The sequence below is a fragment of the Dromiciops gliroides genome, chromosome 1 (assembly GCF_019393635.1).
Source record: "Dromiciops gliroides isolate mDroGli1 chromosome 1, mDroGli1.pri, whole genome shotgun sequence".
Taxonomy (NCBI): domain Eukaryota; kingdom Metazoa; phylum Chordata; class Mammalia; order Microbiotheria; family Microbiotheriidae; genus Dromiciops; species Dromiciops gliroides.
The window spans coordinates 505,463,256-505,483,183 of NC_057861.1; positions in this window are offsets into that span (position 1 = coordinate 505,463,256).

A 19,928-nucleotide genomic window follows, 5' to 3' on the forward strand; every position below is an offset into this window, starting at 1 on the left:
AACATGAACCAAGCTCTTTCCAAGATACAAACAAACCATTAACTCTCTACTTAAGCAACCACAAAACTTGGCTGGATTATTAACATTACAAAATAATACATGCCGGGGTCCTTTAAATAATGAACTCCCTATCTGCATTCAGAATTTGATTCATCACCTGAAAGTTAAATAGCCATAAAACTTTTCAAGAATTGTATCTATATTTTTTTCTTACTGAGAGTTGTACATTAAACTGTATGTATACCAACACTTTTACAGAGAGTTGTCATAAATGATAAGACTAAAATTTTGCAAACATCTGATTAGACCAAATAGACATAATGATTTCAACAACCTATATTCCTAAAATCAAACAAACCAAGAAGTTGTTGTTGTTACTGTTGTTTTTGTTGTTGTTTGTCTGTAGTTCTCAAAAAGGACCATGACATGATTTGCACTGAATTGGATTTAAGTGAGGGAGGGCTGTGCAAGGTCACCAGCCTTACTCTCTCCTTCAGTGCCGTCTGGGTCCAGTGGCAAGATATACATCAAGACAACTAGAGATGGCCCCAGATACTTAAGGCAATTGGGGTTAAGTGACTTGCCTAGGGTCACACAGCTATAAGTGTCTGACATGAAATTGGAACTCAGGTTCTCTTGACTCCAGGGCCAGTGCTCTATCCACTGCACCACTTAGCTGCCCTAAACCAATAAATAAGCAAATAAGGAGATATTGGGTTTTTTAGGTCACCTACCTCATTTTTAATGAGCATAACCCAATGTCTTTTCTTCTTTGGGTATAAGTGGTGCAGTTTATATAAAGGCATAATAACTTAGACTTTACTTTTTTTTTTGTGGAGCAATGAGGGTTGAATGACTTGCCTAGGGCCACACAGCTAGTAAGTGTCAAGTGTCTGAGGTTGGATTTGAACTCAGGTCCTCCTGAATCCAGGGCCAGTGCCTTATCAACTGTGCCACCTAGCTGCCCCCTGAATTTTTCAATAAGTCAAATGTTTTATGGGATGAAATATAACTGCACTTTTAAAAAGGGCAGGACAGTTACTAAGGAAATTAAACAAACAAAGACATGCTTAGATTTCTTAAGGATGAAGGGCAATCTTTTTTTTTTTTTTAATGTATGAGGTATTTTATTTTTTCCATTACATGTAAAGATAGTTCTCCAATCTTCTTTTGATATAGCTTTATTTCATGCAGACAACAAGTATGATGGGAAGCTAGATGACACAGTGGATAGAGCACCAGGCTTGGAGAAAGGAATATTAATCTTCCTCATCAGACACTTACTACACACTTAGCTGTGTGACCCTGGGCAAGTCACTAATCTCTGTCTCAGTTTCCTCACCTGTAAAATGAGCTGGAGAAGGAAATGACAAACTGCTCCAGTGTCTTTGCCAAGAAAACCCCAAATGGGATCACAAAGAGCTGGACATGACTGAAACAACTATATAACAATGAGTATGATAAGGAGATGTGATTCTCACCTTGTAAATGCTTTTTCCTATAGGAACTTTACAAACATCCTGTTGAATTGTTATAAGACTCTAATCCTATAGTCCCTTCATTCCATATCTATAAGTAGCCTTACTGTGTTTTCTTTAAAGTAGTATAACTGACAAGGAAACAGGAGTTTCATCATCAAAGAAATAATAATATTAATGATAATGATAATAATAAACAATAACAATAGTTAACATTTATATAGAGTTTACTATGTGTCAGCCATTGTGCTGAGTGCTTTAATTATTATTTTCTCATTTGATCCTCATAGCAACCCTGGAAGGTAGGGGATATTATTATCTCCATTTTTACAGATGAGGAAATTGAGGCAAAAAGAGGTTAAATGACTTGCCTCCTCCCCCCTCCCCCATCTATTGGGCATCCACAGAAGAGAAGACAAATCTGGCACCAGCACAGGCTGCTCTAACTTTAGCTTTGATAAGCTCTGTTCTAGGCCATTGGATCCTTCTTCTCAGGATCTTCAGTGTATTCTCAGGAAATTCCACTTTAGTTGTCCACTGAGAGATCAGGAAGATGATGGTCTTACCTGCATGGCCAACAATGATGGGGGTATTGATTCAAGCTGGATCTTTGCCCAAGTTTACACAGCTCTTAAATGTCCTAGGTCAAATTTGAACTCAGGTCTTCCTGACTCCAAGGAGAAGCTCTAACCACTGCACCACCAGACCAATGCAAAGTTCTTGTTGTTCTTGGGGTTTTTTGTCATTGTTTTTAATAACTTGAGCTAGACCTGGAAAATGATTCATTGCCTGCAACAAATAATAGGAATTAGAGTTAAGAAGGAAACTTAGTTAGATACCATCTAGACCAACTTCTCGATTTTACAGACAAGGAAACTAAGGATCAGAATTACCTAAAATTGGGCAGCTAGGTGGCGCAGTGGATAAAGCAGCAGCCCTGGATTCAGGAAGACCTGGCTTCAAATCTGGTCTCTGACACTTGACACTTGCTAGCTGTGTGATCTTGGGCAAGTCACTTAATCTTCATTGCCCTACCCTCTCCCTCCCCCCAAAAAAGAAGTGGCAGAATTACCTAAAACTCATTCCACATGCAGTAAATTTAAACTGGGATTTAAACTCTCAATCCACATCCTGTGTTCTTTCTGCTATACAAATCAGCCTCTTTCTTGGGTAGTGAGGGTTTTGGGGGGGGGGGAGAAGGCAATCAAGGTTAAGTGACTTGCCCTGGGTCAAACAGCTAGTAAGTGTCTGAAGCTGGGTTTGAAATCAGGTTCTCCTGACTCCATGCCTGGCCATCTATCCACTGTGCCACCTAGCTGCCTCTCCTTGGGTCATGTTTGGAAAGGGTTAGAGGTAGGGGCTGGAAGAGGGGGACTTTTCAACTGAGCAAAAACTACCTTAATCTTGACCCTGGTTTTCTATTTTTTGGTTTTTTGGTGAGGCAATTGGGGTTAAGTGATTTGCCCAGGGTCACACAGCTAGTAAGTATCAAGTGTCTGAGGTCGAATTTGAACTCAGGTCCTCCTGACTCCAGAGTGGGTGCTCTATCCACTGCGCCACCTAGCTGCCCCGACCCTGGTTTTCTATTAAACCAACTACATTTTTGCTTGCGTGTGAGTTCACTTCTTCGAGGTAGGGGACATAGACACTTGTTTTCATCTTTTCATGATAATTCAGTACCAAGATCCAGGAAGAAAATCACAGTCTTGGTATAGATCAGAACATCTTGGAAAATAAAACAAAGCCTGTAAAATGGGGGGGGGAGGGAAAGCCCCCCCAAACCTATGAAGGGTGGAGAAAAGTCCAAATAGATTAAGCTTTCTAAAGACATTAGCTTTATTTCTGGGCAGTACAAATAAAACATTTTGCCAGCTGGCTTCATGGTCACCCCATCTGGGTCCAGACACATATGGAACAGATGGATGTTCTTCTTGGAAATGCAGGGCCCAGACCCATCCTTTAGAACACTGGAGCAGAATTCTTCCAGGGCTCTGAATCTGTTCTCCATTCTTTCTTCAGCCCCATAGTGCCTTTCCCATCCTACAGCATGTAGCTCATGTGACCTCCCCTCAGAGAGAATGTGACTACAGAGTGTTCTTGGCAGCCCCTGCAGAATAACTACACAGTCTTTCCTTTAGCTAATATTCCTCACTTTTGCCTGTGAGGCCCTATTTGCTACTGCTGCCGCAGCTGTAAAACTGGGAGGGCGTCCCCTTCCCCAGGGCAGCTTGAGGTATTTTTCTTACCAAGGGGAGGATTCTCCCCTCAGGTCAGCACATGTCTGATATGTTAGAGACTCACCCACACCCAAATATTCCAAGCATATTCAGTTATCTTGTGGGGCTGGAGAGATCATTTAGCAAGATGTAAATGGACAACCCTAACATTCCCAAAGCGAGAATAATCCCATGGAAGCCAAAGGCAAAATAAACTCCAAGAATAAGTCAAGGCTGAGAATTTTTAAAAGAAAATTCTCAGAGCAGCACTGACATCAGGAACTGTGGGAGCTAGGGACCAGTTTCAAGACACATCTGAGAGATGCTAATATATGAGAGACACACCTATACTCAGGTGCTCTGAGAAAGTTATAAACCCAGAGAGGGGGAATAATGGAGTAAAACTGAAAACTTTAGTGTTACATGGCTCTTCTTCCAATTTAATTCTACAGATGTTTATGAAATATTTCTCCTAGGCAGAGCCCTGTGTTAGAGTATCCCAGGGACCCTCCTTGTTAACTGCTTTTAATTTCTTTGCAGGTGTTTACAACTTCTACAATGGCTTTTTAACAGTCATTAGAGCCATTTTTACCTAGGAGTATTTGGGGATACACACACACACACACACACACACACACACACATTTTTTTTTTTGGTGGGGCAATGAGGGTTAAATGAATTGCCCAGGGCCACACAGCTAGTAATTGTCAAGTATCTGAGGCTGGATTTTAACTCAGGTCCTCCTAAATCCAGGGCTGGTACTTTATCCACTGAGCCACCTAGCTGCCCCAGATATATTTTGATTAACTGCATTGTTTGCTTGAACCTTTGGGTTCTGAGTGATCTATTGCACCACATGGAGAACCAAAATCAAGGCACAGGGTCTGAGAAGAGGAACCAGGGGGAGGAGGAATAGGTTGGGATGAGAGATAAAAAATTTCATTCAGATATGCTTCTGACATATACTCTATCTTTATGGAGTTTACAATCTGGAAAGGAAATATTACATTGGAAGGGCAGCATGGCCTAGTGGAAAAAACATGGGACTTAGGATATCAAAAGTGGATTTTTAGGAGAACAGTTGGTGTTATTGTGTCCTATGGTTGACATCATTGTGTCCTATGTTTGTTGTTATTATATTTCTTTCTTTCTGTGTGATGCTTGCTGCTAAATAAATGTTACCTTCCTCTCCCTATCACAAAAGAAGACTCATAGACTTTGAATAATTTCAGGAACTCACCCCCTCCCCTTTATCTTATCTACTCAAGCAGGTGGTAGGGGCTTTAAAAATGTTCATTTATTAAGAAGAGGGGAAAAGAGTATATGGAAAATCAAAAGGTTTCCATAATCATTGATAGATTCCATATTTGAGTATTGGAGTTGTGGGTGACAATATATCTGTGATCTCACTAATGCAGTTATTCTCTCCAAAGATGCAGATTGCAGACCATTCATATCTATCCATCCTGTGTGACTCTCATCCATGAATTCCCCCATCATTCTTTTGTTTTTGTTTTTGTTTTTGGTTGTTGTTGTTGTTGTTGTTTGGGTAGGGCAATGAGGGTTAAGTGACTTGCCCAAGGTCACACAGCTAGTACTTGTCAAGTGTCTGAGGCCAGATTTGAACTCAGGTCCTCCAGAATTGAGAGCTGGTGCTTTCTCCACTGTGCCACCTAGCTGCCCCCTCCCCCATCATTCTTGGGGCTTTCCTTGCATTTTCTCAACATTTTGTGGGCACCAATGAAACTTGTGCTACAGTTAAATTACACCCTTGCCATAAGTGAGGCTGGTGACTGCACAGTCCTGCCTCACTTAAATCCAATTCAATGCAAGTCATGACATCACCTCCCTAATGTCATGGTTCTCTTTGAGAATGAAGGACAAACAACAACACTCTTGCTATATGACTGACCCATCTATTTTTCTAAACATATATTAGCGGGGATAATTATAATTAAACGAAATTAGGAACTAATTCCATATGTAAGATAAAATTTCAATTGCTATGAGTAGTATTTAAAAATAACTTCCAACTGCTAATAGCGGGTTGGCTAGATGTAGATCTATCAGACTGTGCTGATAATAATCTCCCTGGCATTGTGAACATGGAGCTTCTCTGTTTAATGTACTTGGATCATTTGGTTTGGTTCCATCATGTCCCCATGGAATTTCTCACTTAAAGGCTCACTTAAAAAGCTTAGAGTAGGTGTTTGCAAAACCTAGATGTACTGAAATAGTGGCAGCAATATTTCCCCATGAGGTCTCTGATACAGGTTTATGTCATAGAAATGTTTCCTGCTTTTAACCTCTTCATCTTGTGCCACTGATAAAAATGAGAAATGTGAGTACAGTTAACCATTCCCAGAATTCTGAAAGAGAAAAAAAACCAACCTCAGTCCTCAACAATGAGGTATATAACAATTAAAAAATCCTGTTATAATGATGGTAATAATTCACATATAGTTTTTTGTGTTCAATCAATATCAGTTCTTTCTTTGGAGGTGGATAGTATGCTTCGTCATTAGTCCTTTGGGGTTGTCCTGGATCATTGTATTGTTGAGATTAGTTAAGTCATTCAATGTTGCTGCCCCTGAGCACAATGTTCTCTTGGTTTTGCTCACTTCACTATGCATCAGTCCATACAAGTCTTTCCAGGCCTTTCTCAAATCATCCTGCTTGTCATTTCTTATAGCACAATAATATTCCATCATCATCATCATATACCACAACTTGTTTAGCCACTCCCCAATTGATAGTCATTCCTTTGATTTCTACTTATCCACCACAAAAAGACCTGCTATGAATATTTGTGTACAAATAGGTCTTTTTCTCTTTTGGGGGATGTCTTTGGGATCTAAACCCAGCAGTGGTATTGCTGGATCAAAGGATATGCCCAATTCTATAGCCCTTTGGGCATAGTTCCAAATTGCTTTCCAGAAAGGCTGGATCTTTTCACAACTCCATCAGCAGTGGATTAGCATCCCAGGTTTGCCACATCCTCCCCAATATATATTGTTTAGCAAAACAATTGAACCTGCAATCTAGAAAGTCACTCCTCTGAGACACCTTAACCTCAGGCTCAGCTAGGAGGGAGCTTAGAGATCCTTTAGTTCTGTCTTCCATCATTCCTGTCCTACCACCTGTAGTATGACTCTTTCTGATATCAAATATTAAACAGTGGTTTCAATAGGGCTGGGAAACATTCCAGTTTTGTAGTGAGGGGGTTAGGGTGTTTAGATGATATGAGACAATGATGGGAAAATGCTTCCTACTGAGCCTTGAGCCTCATTTGTCCATATTTCCAGATGAAGTTAGTGTTACCTAACTCTAGGTAACACTATATATGCAGCTCCTGTTCTGCCTTCCATCCTTATCATGCTTCATCAAAAGAAAAAATTGTGATTGTGCACACTGACATACCCCCACACCGGCACACCAGGTTTTCGTAGGGACTCTTCTGTGAATTGTCCGTGACTCAAGGCAGGTCATTTATACTTTCTGACTTCAAATTAATCATCTGGAAGTTGGTCATTAAATGGCAATTAGGGGCAGCTGGGTGGTGCAGTGGATAGAGCACCGGCCCTGGAGTCAGGAATACCTGAGTTCAAATCCAGCCTCAGACACTTAACACTTACTAGCTGTGTGACCCTGGGCAAGTCACTTAACCCCAATTGCCTCACTAAAAAAAAAAATGGCGATTAAAGTCTTCAATTCTTCCATTCGCACACTTCTTGGGATTGCATGCTCTCTGCCAGCTGGCCTTGGCAACCATCTTTCCTAGTCTTTCACCCTTCCTCAATAAGAATAATGACCATAGAGAATGCGATGCCTTTTAGCTATTACCTCTCAGTGTCCACATTACCAAAATATACTGCCTGGAGGAGATATTTGGGAACACTGAGATATTTCCATTTGTGCTATTTACAACTCAGACCCAGATATGGAGTGTATTCAGATGTGGCTTTCAGGCTAAAGAATTTCCTCTAAGTTCCTTCATAAAGATTTAGGGTTTTTCAAGATGGCGGAGGAGAGGCTATGACTCCAACAAGCTCCAGATAAACCCATCCACTCACTCCCAAATAATGCGGTTTAAAAAAAAAAGGTTTAGAGTTTTTAAAGAGTCTTAAATATCATCTAGTCCAAAGTCCTTGTTTTAGTTCTTTTCAAAAGGGGAAGCTAAATGATTATTTTTTAATTTGCTTATAATCAGTTTTACAGACACAAATAAATTTCAAAGGGTTTTAAAACAAATGTTTGGAACCCAAACTGCCCACCTTAAAAAGTGGTGTGGAATAAGGATTCTAGCACTGTCTTTTGGTGTTCCTGCAAAGGGCTATGTCAGACGAGTCATTGCTATCCTGCAGGACTATTTTGGATGAACTTTTCAAAACCGCTTCCCATATAATGGGAATTCCCATCTAATTGGAAATTTTGGAAAGACACTACAAAAAAACTGACAAAAAAAGAAGAAAGTGACTAGGAGGTCTATTGATTTTATTGATCATCAAATTTTGCCTTAGCTTAATTTGCCTTGTTGCTTTATTTCAATTAGAAAGGCATTTTTTATGTTCTCAGGGCATTTAAAAGGGTTTTCTCCCTGCTTCTGATGATACAGAATCCCACTAAGAATTGCCTTCATTTATTTTTATTTTTTTAAATTTTTTTGGCAGAGGTGATCTTGCTTAATGGATGTTACCTTTACTTTTCTGTTTGCTAATCTTTGGTTGTTAACCCAAGTGTTACTGGGAACAAGCAGATCATGGGGAATGATAGCCTTCAACTCTCCGTGTGACCCCAAGGCAGAAATACCTGAACCTTTCATTTTATAAGCGGATCCCAGAGGCATTAAGTGACTTTCCCAAGGTCATCACATAGACAGTATATAGCACAAATAAAGGGAGGCAGTGCTGGTATCTGAATCCAGGCCTTCAGATACCAAATCCAGTGCTTCTCCTTGACTGCAGGCTAAATTAGGGAGTTCAGGGTGGTTTGGGGATGAATCAAAGCTTATGCAGCCATTAAATTAGCTTGGGGTAGCATCCATCTTCTAAAAAAAGCAGCAATAAATTCTTCTGATTGATAGATTGAAGTAGAAATGTGAATCAGGATGGAATAGCCCACAAGCTGGCCCTGTCACCACTGGTTCTGCCTATGTACCCAGAGACCTTGTCACTGGGGCTATGGCATCAGCAACTGGTGAGAGTTCTGAACCCTGAATGTTATGCAGCTTCAGCCAAAGTTTCTGTGGCTGATGATTTTCTGGAGTTTGTTTTTTTTAAAACAATTTGTAGATGGAGATTAGTTTGAGGCTCCACCTGCCAATCTAGTGGTCCGACTTGACTCTGAGACAAGAACGCAGCAACAAGTGGGTCTGTGTTGAATTAATGTCAAGTTCCTAAGCTACACAGAATGAGTACACTGCATGCAGAAACAGATGATCGTATTACAAAAGCAATCGCAGACCCGCCAGGAAATGGAATTTAAAAGACACCCATGCAGAACAGGGGATGGCTCCTGAGTCATTCTTGTCTTAAAAGATTCTGCCTGAAATCATCTATGACAGGTAACTGTTGATCTCATTCTCAACAATCTTCAGGGATAGGATTTTATAACCTCCCTAGAATGTCCTTTGGAATATTTATGCATAAAGATGTTATTTCTTTTGTCCAATTCAACTTTCTTGTTTATTTATAAATAAAGGCCAGAATGACCATACCGCTAGAGATGAAAGATAACCTACCTTGTCCTGATCCATCATATACTTGCAGAGCCGCTCCTTAAGCTTTTGGGATTCTAGCTAACCAAAACCCAGCTTTTTCAATTCTTCTCATGGAGTCTATTAATCGTTTCTGTTATTTGTATGGGGACCTTTTTAGTTTCTCCACATTTCTCTTAAAGTGCAGAGGCTAAAAGTGGGCATATAACTCCAATGAGGATCTGACCAACACTAATGATAATATAAGGATTATTTTCTAGTCTTCACAATCTACTGATCAATTAAGTATTCACTGAGAGCTCCTATTACCAGCACTGTGTCCAGAACTCTGAGGGATGCAATTAAATTATGATACTTGGTTTTCAATCCTATCTATCAGTTATACAAAGTTTTGCTAAAATTTGGCTAGTAAATTACCATCTTCCCTGATGCCAATAAATTATCATTTCAGACATATCCAAAGGTAGTGTCTTTATATTTATACATCCATATCTATCTATATTAAATAAATTTGGAACCCACTGAAACTCCTCAGGTGGAAGATTTTTTTAAAAGGTTAGATAATTCTGAGTTTGGGGAATATGTAAATATGAGAATTTATATAAATTATACATGTATTGTTATTCCAAACATCACATATTGAATTAAACATTTCAAGAGATCCATTTTCAAAGTGCTTTTTTTCCATAGCATGAGTTCTGTTTTTGTTTTTTTTCAAAGAAGCAGTTATTTTTTCATTTACTATTAAAATATCACCATTAGCAGACAGCTAGGTGGTTCAATGGATAAAGTACCAGCCCTGGATTTAGAAGAACCTGAGTTGAGGGCAGCTAGGTGGTGCTGTAGTGGATAAAGCACTGGCCCTGGATTCAGCAGGACCTGAGTTCAAATCCAGCCCCAGACACTTAACACTCACTAGCTGTGTGACCCTGGGCAAGTCACTTAACCCTCATTGCCCCGCCCCCCCAAAATCACCATTTTTCCATATGCAAGATATGTTGAGAATTAATGCAAATATACAAGTGCTTTCTCCACTGTGCCACCTAGTTTATCCCCAATGGATAAGTGTTCAAAGGATATTAATCAACAGTTCTCAACAGAAGAATTGCAAACTATTACCAACTATGTGGAAGATTGCTTCAAATTATTAATAAGATAAATTCAAATCAAAACAACTCTGAGGCTTCACCCCCCCAAAATGGCAAAGATGATAAAAGATGGGAAGAGTTAGTATTGGAGGTGTGAAAAGATAAGCACACTAACACACTATTGATGGAGCTGTGAATTCCTCCAACCACTCTGAAAAGCAATTTGTAATTATTTTCTTAGTAGAAAATAAGTAAAATATTCATACCTCTTGATCCACAGATCTCATATCTAGGCATGCACACCACAAAGGGAAAAGATAGTTAGAAGGGTTGAATATACATCAGTTATTAATAACACTTTTCATATTAGCAAAGAATTAGAAACTAAGAAGATCCCCACCATTTAGATGGCTAAACAGATTGTGTTCATGAATATGATGAAATATTACAATCCCATAAAAATGTTTTATGTGAAAATTATGGGAGTTAAGGAAAGATTTATGTGAACAAATCCAAAGAGAATTAAGTAGAACCAGGAAAATAACATATACCATGAGTAAAATAATGGAAATAGAAACAACAACCTCAAAATCAAAATTTAATATTGTGTGATTATCAAGGCCAAGTCTGGTCCTGAAGTTGAGATATGAGTGACTTTGAATATGAAATGCTTCATATATCCACATGTTAGACTTGATTGATGTATTAGTTTTGCTTAAACTACTCCTTTTTTTCTCCCCTCTCTGTGTAGGGTGAAGGAGTATACATAAAGAGGTATTGTAAAAAAGCAAAGGCAAAAAAAAAAAAATTAAATGTCACCCTTACCTTGGAAACACAGATTAAATTTGCTTATTTTTTGAAAATATCTCATAGGTAGCATATTACTAACAGCCACTTGTCATCACAAAAACAGTCAACAAATTTGAGACACTTTTCCTTTTGTAAAAGAAAAACAAATCATGTCCTTATATCCAACAGCTCTTCTAAGCACTTTGCCAGGAGAAAACCCACAAACCTTTGTGTGGAGAAAAATGTTGGCACATGTAATCTCTTTTGGAGTAAAGCTTTTTGGAGCTTTTTCTTTGTTTGTTTTGATAGCTCTTGCCAAATAAATACTTCATGGTGAAGTATTTGTATTTTTACAAAATTTGAGCCTAGAACTCTACAAATAAAATTTTTCGGCAATATATTGCATATCTCTTTTCAAATCTTAATAAAAAAGACACACATTATAGTTTATATATCTACAGCTGGAAAGGACCTCAGAAGCATTTGGAACCAACCCCTTCATTTTTTAAAATATATTTTTATTATTATTATTTTTTTAGTGAGGCAATTGGGGTTAAGTGACTTGCCCAGGGTCACACAGCTAGTGTTAAGTGTCTGAGGCTGGACTTGAACTCAGGTACTCCTGACTCCAGGGCCAGTGCTCTATCCACTGCACCACCTAGCTGCCCCCCCCTTCATTTTTTAGATAAGGAAACTGAGGCCCAGGGAGGCTAAGTGATCTAAGGAGCTAAATATCAGAAGGGAGAGTTGAACCTAGGTCCTCTGAGTACAGATTAAATCTCTTTCCACTCTCTCACACTATAGCTTTTTTTCTCCTTGAGCTTCTTTCAGGGATTCAGTTTATTTTGTAGATGTTGAGTCCAAGTGGGTGAATCTTCAGATGAACCTATGAATTCATCAATTTGAAAGTGTCCTCTAACGATCACCTAATCAGTCATCAAGCATTATTAAGCACCTATACTCTGCACCAATCCCAAGGGTCAGACACTGCTATGCATCAGGTCTACGGACACAAATAAAAACAGTCCCTGCCTTCAAAGAGCTTACACCTTATCAGGGGAGATAACATATATCTAATAAGCACATGCCAAATATGTGTAAAAGACATCCAAGGTCATATTGGAAGGAAGGGCAGTAGGATCTAGGGGGTTCAGGAAGGACTTCATGTAGAAGATGGTACTTGAGTTGGGTCTTAAAGAAAACAAGGGATTCTAAGAAGCAGAGGTGAGGTCAGGCATTCTAACCATGGAGGAAGGAGATGGAATGATGTCTGAGGAACAGTAAGATGGCCAGTTTGGATGGACTGTGGTTTGGGTGAAGGTCAGTAATGGAGGTGGGTTGGAGCCAGGCCATAACGGGCTTGAATTGTCAAACAAGGGCATTTGTGCTTGATCTGAGAGTCAATAAGGAATCACTGGCTTTTACTGAATAGGGGAGGGAAATGGGCAGACTGCAGTTTAGGAATATTATTTTGGAAGCTATGTGTAGGATGGATTGGCACAGGAGAGAACTTTTTGAGGCAGAGAGACCAATTAGGAGGCTACAGCCCAGGTGAAAGATAATGAGGGTCTCTACCTAGGACACAGAAAAAGGGTCAAATGCAAGAGGTGTTATGAAGGTAGAAGCCACAAGATTTGGCAAGTCACAGATGTGGGTTGAGGGAGAATGAGGAGTAGAGTATGATAATATGGTGGTGAACCTGAATAGAGAAAATTCAGAAGTGGGGTGGGTTTGGGGTAAAATAGAAGAAGCTCTGTGCTGCAGATCATAACCTATTCATATCTGCTCACCCTATGGGATTCACTCAGGCCCACCGAAAATGAAAGGAGGAAGTGGGCTAAGGTTAGACCATGAAGTGATCACAGGGGCAGAGTGTGCTTACATTGGGGGAGAGGATTTTCCCAGTGGCATCTGCACATTGGTGTGGGTACCCAGAACCTGGTTATGTGATAGCTGACACTTGGCACAGATTGGTAGTGAGAAAGTGCCAAATGAAGGACTGATGAGAAATAATAGCTGAACAGGGTGGTAGGGCATGTGTTGGTGTTAAGTATCTGTTATGGGGAAAGTGGGTTGCAGTCCTTATTTCCACCCTCTGATTGATTGATTGTACAATCACTGTGTTCATCCCATGGTCCTTTGGGGGTATGTAGCATCCATTTGGGAAACTACTGGTCTAGATCAAATCTTCTTAAACTTTTTCCACTCACGACCCCATTTTGCCTAAGAAATTTTTACTCAATCTTGAGTACATGGATATATAAAATAGGCATACCTAAACTTCTACTGTTGCCAAATTTTTCACGACCCCCACATTCAGTTACATGATCCTATATGGGGTCATGACCCACAGTTTAAGAAGCTTTGGCCTAGATCATGGTGTAGTTCAATGGTTCCCAGCATTAGAATTCTTACAAAGAGTCCTCAAAGCCATCCATGCACTAAAGTATATAATTTGGATTTTATTAAGCTCCTACAAAACTTATAGCATGACAGCCTGATGAACATATTTTCAATAGACTAAGCAAATAATGTCTCACCTATATGTACTACTATTTTTCAAATGCATATTCTGATGAATAAAATACAAAGCCATTTAAAAACATCACAGAAATCATAGTAGCTTTTTGTCATACTTTTTCTCAATAGATGAATACTACCCAATAGGAAGTTGAATGTGAAATAGTGAAAAAGAAAGTTTTATGTTAAAAAGGGGGTCCTAAAACTTGAAAAACTTAGGAATCCATTGGCATCGTGGAAAGAGAGAAGATCTGAAGTCAAGGAACCTGCATTTGAATACTGACTCTACATTTTACCGCCTATGTTAACATTCAGTAAAACCATTGTACTTTTCTAGTGACCTGATTCCTCATTTCTGAAATGAGAGGTTTGGACTAGATAATTTCTAAAGTGCTTTCTGGTTTGAAACACTAGGATTTTATGATTCTTTAAATCTGTGTGGGGTGAGGTGGGGTGGGTGGGTGGGTGGGTAGGTAGGTAAATTACAGAGTTTGAGTTAAGAGAGATGCAACTTTAGAGATCAAGATAAGGACAATAATGATAAATGGTTTGGATGCTTTATAGCCTGACTCTGATTTGGATCTTGAATTGAAAGTAAAAAAAATCAGAGACCAGAAGATAGTAAGACTGATATGGAGAAGCATAAGAACTGTTGGCCAACAATTGGCAACCCTGAGCTGTAACTTTGAAACTAGTCAGTCATAAGGGAGAAACAGGGATATTGGAAAGAGAATGCAGCAGCTCTGAGATGGCTTGTTGACAATTATGAATGTCTCATGAGCAGATGATATTATTTCAGTTTATCCCTTCAATTATAGTGATGGCAATGTTTCCATTTGGACAATTTTAGGGGAAAATGTCTTTAGTCTTATTTTTTTTTAATTTAGTCTAATTTAATTGCCATTTTATTATATCGCTAAGTAGCTTCTTTGCCTTCTTTCAGTCAAGTTAGAAATATGTCACTATGTAGAAAAAATTCATTATGTAAATGTTATCATTACAAGGATAATTTAGTTAGCTGATTTTGAAAAATTGAGTTTCTTAATCCTGGTGCCTTTAAAGTCCTACAAAGTCAACGAGCCTATGAGCCTTCTTATATGAGTTTTTTTTTCTCATATGAGTTTTGAAGAAAATAAATCTTTATGGTCCAGCAGCCGATTTTGTTTTACATAAAATATGAACCTGCTTTCTTGTTGTTTCCAAGAGTGCATCCCCTAATGATGCTGGGCGTTTTCCTACTGCTGCAACTGACACCATAACCAGAACATCTAGGATTTGGGGGATTTTCTTGTCTTTTGGACTTATTGATGATCTCTTCTCTGGCCCAGGCTTCATAAAACTTCCATTTTCTCAGGTGCCCCCTTTCCATCTTTCCTCCATCTTCCTCTCAGCTACCCGTTAGGAATCTATTCTAGACCCATGCAAGTGCTCCATGGGGCCTTTGTGAACTTTAGGGTGGCCACTTTTATGACTCAAATCTCATGGGTTCTGATTTTCAAATCGTGAACTCAACTCTTTTGGAATTGACTCTTGGCAAAATTCGGCTTCCTGTTCTTATGAAGAACTATTCTCCAAAGATTTATGGACATCAAGTAGCTCTTGCAAAACATGTTGTTGATGATTTAAGTGTAAGTGAAGTGGGCCATATGGATGAAATTTCTCTATAAATACACATGGGTTGAAAAATGAATGGGATGGGCCAGATATTTGGCAAAGTTTAACTTGGATTTGGTGACTCTTTTATTATTGGAAAAGAAGGTCATATTTTGAAATGTCAGAGCCTCAGGACTTTGCTCAATGGATCTCTATCATGTGAGACAACTAAGTAATACAGTGGTTAGTGCAACAGGTTCAGAGTCTAGAAGATCTAAATTTGAAATCTATCTCAGATTTTATTAATTGTGTGACCAAGAGCAAGTCATTTCACCTCTCAGCCTCAGTTTTCTCACTTTTAAATTTTTAAGATAAATTTTATTTTTCCCAGTTATATATTAAGAGAATTGTTAACATTCATTAAAAAATTTTTTTGAGTTCCTAATTCTCTCCCCCTTTCTCCCCTCCCCCGTTCCTGAGGTGGGAAGCAGTTTGATATAGGTTATATATGTATAATCACACAAAACCTATTTCCATATTAGTCATGTTGTGAAAGAAGACACAGATTTTCTCCCAAGCCCCCTCCCCCCAAAACCAAAGAAAATGAAAAATAGTATGCTTTGATCTGTATTTAGACTCCATCAGATCTTTCTCTGGAAGTGGATAGCATTTTTCATTATGAGGCTTTTGGAACTGTCTTGGATCATTATATTGCTGAGAATAGTTAAATCATTCACAGTTGATCACTGTACAATATTGCTGTTACCCTGTACAATGTTTTCCTTGTTCTCTTCATTTCACTTTGTTGGGTTTTTTCCATAAAAGTATTTTATTATTTTCCAGTTACATGTAGAGATAGTTTACAACATTTGCTTTTATAAGATTTCTGGTTTCAATCTTTTCTCCCTCTCTCCCCTACCTCCCCCCTCCCCAAGACAGCAAGCAATCCGATATAGGTTATATATATACAATCCCATTAAACATATTTATGCATTAGTCATGCTGTGCAAGTAGAATCAGAGCAAAAAGGAAAAACCTCAAAAAAAGAAAAACAAAAAAATAGAGATAGGTTCAATCTGCATCTAGATTCCATAATTCTTTGTTTTTCTGGATTTGGAGAGCATTTTCCATCATGAGTCCTTTGGAACTGTCTTGGACCATTGTATTGCTGGGAAGAGTCAAGTCTATCACAGTTGATCAACACACAATGTTGTTGATACTGTCTTCACTTCACTTTGTATCAATTCATGTCTTTCCAGGGTTTTTGAAATCAGCCCGCGTGCACCATTTCTTATCGCATAATAGTATTCCATTACAATCATATAGTGCTTGTTCTGCCATTCCTCAATTGATGGGCATCCCTTCAATTTCTTTTTTTTTCCGGAGCTATAGGGGTTAAGTGACTTGCCCAAGGTCACACAGCTAGTAAGTGTCAAGTGTCTGAGGCCGGATTTAAACTCAGGTACTTCTGAATCCAGGGCCCCCATCCCTTCAATTTCTAATACTTTGCCACCACAAACAGAGCTGCTGTGAATATTTTTGTACACATGGGTTCTCCCCCCCCCCTTCAACTTTTTAACCTCTTTGGGATATAGAACTAGTAGTGGTATTGCTAGATCAAAGGGTATGCACAGTTTTGTAGCCCTTTGGTTATGGTTCCAAATTACTCTCCATAATAGTTAGACCAGTTCACAACTGCACCAACAGTGCATTAGAATCTCAATTTTGTTTCCTCATTTCTAAAGTGAAGGTATTGGACTTGATGGCCCCTAAAAATCCTTTCCAGAGCTCAGTCTGATTCTATGAACTTTTATGATTTGAAATAGGCAGGACCATTTCCTATCTCAAAGATTTCAGGTACAAAACTGTTGCTGACATAGAACTGGTGAACTTTGAGTTCCCTTTTCTTATAGCACTTAAGAGTTTTCAAAACACTAGGTACAAGTGTTATGTTCCCTGTTTTACATATAAAGACATTGAGACCTGGAAAGGTTAAGTGATTTGTCCAGGGTCATGTCAATAGTAAGTGGTGAAGGGGTGGCTAGGTGGCGCGGTGGATAGAGCACCGACCCTGGAGTCAGGCGTACCTGAGTTCAAATCCGGCCTCAGACACTTAACACTTACTAGCTGTGTGACCCTGGGCAAGTCACTTAACCCCAATTGCCTCACTAAAAAAAAATAGTAAGTGGTGAAGCTGAAATGGGAACCTGAGAGTTCTGAAGCTTATACCTGAATCCTCCTAAGTCACTGCTCTTTCCAATATGCCAATGGTTCTCAAACTTTTCCACAGGGGTGGAAAATTCAGTTTAAACAAAACTTTGGCTGAACCTTTGTAGTAAAATCCTCTAAAATGATTATTTTTAATATGTATTAACAAACAACTTCAAAGTCATTTAATGGGGCAGCTAGGTGGCACAGTGGATAAAGCAGCGGCCCTGGATTCAGGTAGGACCTGAGTTCAAATCCAGCCTCACTTGACACTCACTGTGTGACCCTGAGCAAGTCACTTAACCCTTATTGCCCTGCAAAAACAAAACAAAAACAAACAAACAAAACAAAACAAAAGAAAGTCATTTAAAAAAAACAACACCTCAGGAATTCAGGCTTCCTCTCAGCACATTTTGATAAACAAGTGTACTATGGCCTCTAGTCTCTCAGGTGCTTTTTTATGATTCTGCCTAAATGATACAGAAATATGATACTTAGCACCACTAGTACTCAACTAGTCAATCCCCAATTTGAACATTAAAAAAACCCCAGCTTTATTTATTCAACAAATATTTATGGAGAACTCATTAGAAGCAAGGCACTAGATGCTGCTTTCAAGGTACTTGTAATCCAAGATAGAGAAGACAAAACAAAGAAAAAAGAGTGAGTCAAGTGTCTAAGAGAGGTACAAAGTTCTATGAGAATTTAGAGTAGGCAGAGAAGAAGCTGTATGTGCAAGGAACAGCAAGGATGCCAGGACAGAGAGAGAAAAGCCCAGCCAAGGTAGGGCCATACAAAAGGTAACATTTTTTTTAAAACATCCTTTAAGAACTGTGGGAAAGGGGCAGCTAGGTGGCGCAGTGGATAGAGCACCGGCCCTGGAGTCAGGAGTCCCTGAGTTCAAATCCGGCCTCAGACACTTAACACTTACTAGCTGTGTGACCCTGGGCAAGTCACTTAACCCCAATTGCCTCACTGTGGGAAAACAGCAAAAGGTGTAACAGCCCCCCCTCCCTCAACTTTTTCCTATGTTTCCGGGTGTGCTAAGAAGACCTCTAAAAACATATTCTCTTGCCATCTCTAAAATTACTTCTGCATTCTGATTTGCTTTCATTTTTATATGAAAGTATTTTATTATTTTACAGGTATATGTAGAAATAGTTTTCAACATTTGTTTTTATAAGATTTCTAGTTTCAGATTTTTCTCCCTCCCTCCCCTGCTTCCCCTCCTTCCCCCCTCCCAAGACAGCAAGCAATCTGATATAGGTTATATATGTACAATCACATTAAACATACTTCTGCATCAGTCATGCTGTGAAAGAAGTACCAGAACAAAAAGGAAAAACCTCAATAAAGAAAAACAAGGGGCAGCTAGGTGGCGCAGTGGATAAAGCAATGGCCCTGGATTCAGTAGGACACGAATTCAAATCTGGCCTCAGACACTTGACACGTACTAGCTGTGTGACCCTGGGCAAGTCACTTAACCTCCATTGCCCTGCAAAAAAGAAAGAAAGAAAGAAAAACAAACAAAAAAAAATAGAAATAGCATGGTTCAATCTGCATCCAGATTCCACAGTTCCTTTTCTCTGGATTTGGAGAGCATTTTCCATCATGAGTACTTTGGAACTATCTTGGACCATTGTATTGCTGAGAAGAGTCAAGTCTATCACAGTTGATCAACACCCAATGTTGTTGATACTGTGTACAATGTTCTCCTGGTTCTGCTCATCTCATTCAGCATCTGATTTGCTTTCTTAAAAAATTATTGATGTATTTTGTTTTTACATTGCATACATTTACAGATAACTCCCATTTTGTGAGGGGTCTCATAAAATATCAAAACAGTTAAGTAAAACTAAAGATACAATGACCTCATCTGAAAGTTTATGCAACAGTTCACATTTCTAGTACCCCCAAGTATCCCCACCTCTCATTACTAAAAACAAAACAAAACAAAACAAAATCCCATAAATCTATTTTCTCTTTCCCCCATTAGAGAAAAAAAAGAGAAAAACAATTTTCTTGTAACAAATATGCATAGTCAAGCAAAATCCTTCATTGGCTATATGCAAAAATATGTTTCATTCTTCACCCTATAAATGTCACATCTTTATAATAGATACTTTTTTCTTTACATAAAGTCTATGTTCATTTGTGTTCAATGAGAGTATAACTAGTGTTGATAGCAATGGCTATTTGAATGCACAGAATTTAATAGCTTGGGGGTCCTTTCCTCCAGTGTAGCAATTAGAGGTTGCTTGGGCACTCAGAGTATAACAATTTTACTAATAATCTGTATTTTTTTAAAAAGCCTTATGAT